We start from the raw sequence: 3,702 nt of genomic DNA on the forward strand, positions 1-3,702 counted from the left end.
ACCAAGATGTCTAAATGCATGGCAAATGCCTCCTTTTATAGGCCAAAATTGGGTACTATTGATTTGATGACTAATTGATGAGTGGGTGGCCAACTCTTGACTTGGTGACAATCCTTATCTTCTCTTGTCTGCCCAAAACATCATTGATATCTGCTTCTTTAATCTTCATCTGATTGTACCCTGATCTTAGATCTATCTTCAAAAATGCCCTTCCTCCCTTTAATTGATAAAATCAAATCGTCTATCCGAGGTAGTAGATACTTGTTTTTCATTATTACTTTGTGCAACTATTAATAGTCAATACAAAGTCTATGGGTTCCATCTTTTTTTTTTACTAATAAAACCGACACTCCTTAAGGAGAATTACTGGGTCATATAAACCCTTTATCTAACAATTCATGTGGTTGAGTCTTTAACTCGATCAGTTTTGTTGGAGCCATCTAGTACAATTATTGGGTTATACGCGGGACTCTAGGAAAAGTGTCTATGGACACCTCTACCTCTCGTTCCAGGGGTAGTGCTAGTAGTTCTTCAAGAAACACATCTGGGAATTCCATCACTATAGGAATATCCTTCAGTTGTGGACCTTCATCATCACATTTTAAGATGTATGTGAGGTATCCCATATATCCCTTTCTTAGGGAAGTCTTTAGGCTATTACAACCGATATTAAAGCGATCGGTTTGAGAATTGCCTCTCCCTATAAAATCATCCTCTCACCCTCAGATGTTTGGAATGTAACAATTTTAGCATAACAATCTATTAGAGCCATGCATTTGCTCAACCAATTCATGCATAGGATTATGTCAAAATCATGCAACTCTAAGGGAATCAAGTCTACCTTTGTTTCATACCTAGATAGACTAATGACACGACCAAAATATTGATGTCTTTCCCTAAGTGCAACAGTGTCAAAGTAATAAATAACCCAACAAGACCAGGGTCGAACCGTAAGAGGTTAATTATATAAATTATAAATAACAACAAAACAACAACAACAATAATAGTAATAGAAGAAGACAAAGAAGAAGTTGATGAGAACTTTGAGATAAAAGATCAATGTAAGGATTAAACAATGATGATAAAAATGTCAAGGTTAGAGGATCTAGTAATGGTATTTCAAACAAGTATAGTATAAACACTTATTACTCAAATGGAAACCACACATAAAGAAGGTTCTAATCAGATTATAAATTGTTAACATAATTACATTAGTTATCTTATTCAAATAATATTAATACTTGTAAATGTTGTCAGGTATTCATGATTATAACTTATGTTAACAACAATTCAAATTCCTTTCATAGCATAGATGTCGGTTATACCATATGCTTTGTGCTATAAAAGTGCCAAGCATTTGTTATACCAAGTGTTATACAACATAAATCTAGATTAGTCATTTAACAAGCAAAGTATTAAAAAGTGAACAAGATAACAAATACAAAACACGTTTGTATCAAACATTAAAGTCCACGTTAAGTTTACACTATACTTATTCTTACACCATTAGTGTAACCTTTTTCACCTTGACATAATAAACTTAGCTAAACATAATAAAAGAAAGAAAAATACATAAACAAAACAAGAACATAAACAAGATAAAATTTAACTAAGTAAAGGAAAGGAAATGAAAAGCATAAACTTAATATTAATGAAAACAAAGCATAAGCATTACAAAAAATACAAAGAGAGAAAGCAAGAGCATGATCTTGATCTGCAAACCAAGATGCCTAAATGCATGCCAAATGCCTCCTTTTATAGGCTAAAATTGGGAATTATTGATTTGATGACTAATTGATTACTAGGTAGCCAACTCTTGACTTGGTGACAATCTTTATTTTCTATTGTCTAAATAAAACATCATTGATAACTTCAAAATTTGAACAGATATGCTCTAGGCCTTTTACTAGTTAGTCCTGGTAAAGCCCCCAGATGGCATATTTTTTTGAAACGAGGCCCTCGGTAACGTGACATAAAGACTCCTTATTTTCTTTATTTTATTGAAATTTCATAAACCTAAATTAAAACTGAACTAAAGGATAAATATGATAAATGAGGCAAAATCTACTGAAGTATTATACTACAAAAAATACTGATATACTACAAATGAGATGGATTCTATCAATATCCGGACCTTATTGTATATACACAAAGAATGCATATAGAATATAGAAAAAAAATAGAGAAAAAAAGCCAGCTATCGGAATCGAACCGATGACCATCGCATTACAAATGCGATGCTCTAACCTCTGAGCTAAGCGGGCTCACATAACAGAAATTGTACATGCACAGGAATTTATTTTTTTATAGTTGGAATAATTACATCAATAGTTGCATTGACAGTTATCTTCATTCTCAAATCGGGATTGACTCATGATTCACTCGCTTTCAGGGCCATAATCATTATCCTAATCATTATGTAGGAGAGATGGCTAAGTGGTTAAAGGCGTAACATTGGAACTTCTATGTAGGCTTTTGTTTACCGAGGGTTTGAATCCCTCACTTTCCGCACCTTCACCTAATTTATCAATGTTACTGAAATGCTATTGACCACAATATATCAAATCACATAACAATGGATACCTTTATTCCAAGAGTTCCATCTTTCTTTGATATAGATTCTCTATTCCTAATTTATGTGGAACAGGAAATACGAGTGGACAAGGAATGAAAATGCCCCTATCATTCTGGGATATATCAATGGGAGAAAAATCCCCCAAGCAAACCCATACCTTTGGTCTTTTTATTTAGGTGATAAGGGAAATTTTTTTTCAAACCTTTGTTATTTTTGTTAGGTTTAACTATGATGAGAATAATTTTCTACAACTAACAATTCATTTATTTTCAAGCCAATCCATTTACTATCTATTATGTGATTGACCAATCCTTTATATTGGAATGGGTGAAGAGTCAAATGTTTTGCCAATTCCTCCTGGGGGAATGAATCAAGAGAATCTTGAATCATAACTCTAGATTTTTGTTCATCCTTCACTGTAATAATATCTTGGGGTTTGCAGCAATAACTTGGTATATCTACTATACGACCATTAACTAAAATATGTCTATGGTTAACTAATTGGTGGGCTTGAGAAATAGTTGATGCCATACCTAATCGAAAAAGGATGTTATCCGAACGCATTACAAGTAATTGTAGTAAAACCTGACCTGTTGACCCTTTGGCTTTTGCGACGATACGAACGTATTTAAGCCATTGTCGTTCTGTAAGACCATAATGAAAATGCAAGTCCACTCAGCAATTTCTTCCAATTGAGAAAACATAATTCCTATGTTACATTATACAACAATACACAACAAGTAGGGCTTGAAAAAAAAAGTCCTTCTTCTATACTTTCTTCTTTTTTTTAACTATTTTTTTATCTTTTTTATATTACTATTTTTTATTAGTTTATATTACTATATTATTATTATATTACTCTTAATATATTAGTATTCTAATTATTATTATTTAGTATTATAGTAATTTACTATTAAATTACTATTAAATTACTATTATATTATTACTATTATATTAATAATATATTATTCTATTAATTATTATAATTATTAATATTTTAATTTTAATATTAGAAATTAGAATTCTATATTTCGTTAATATATTCTTTATTTTTATTTTTATTTTCATTTCATCTGAAAAGTCTTTTTTTATTTCTGCGTCTTGGCCCGTGTCACGGGCCATTTTTT

At 31.3% G+C, this 3,702-nt stretch overlaps 1 non-coding gene across 1 annotated transcript; it reads right to left on the reverse strand.

Moving 5' to 3' along the window:
• Window positions 1-2,191: 2,191 nt before the first annotated feature.
• TRNAT-UGU (transfer RNA threonine (anticodon UGU)) lies at window positions 2,192-2,264 on the reverse strand. The gene has a single exon. It is a non-coding gene; the product is annotated as a tRNA-Thr (tRNA).
• Between the last annotated feature and the right edge of the window lie 1,438 nt (window positions 2,265-3,702).

The sequence above is a fragment of the Populus euphratica genome, unplaced genomic scaffold, assembly GCF_000495115.2.
Source record: "Populus euphratica unplaced genomic scaffold, PopEup_1.0 scaffold249.1, whole genome shotgun sequence".
In the NCBI taxonomy this organism is placed as follows: domain Eukaryota; kingdom Viridiplantae; phylum Streptophyta; class Magnoliopsida; order Malpighiales; family Salicaceae; genus Populus; species Populus euphratica.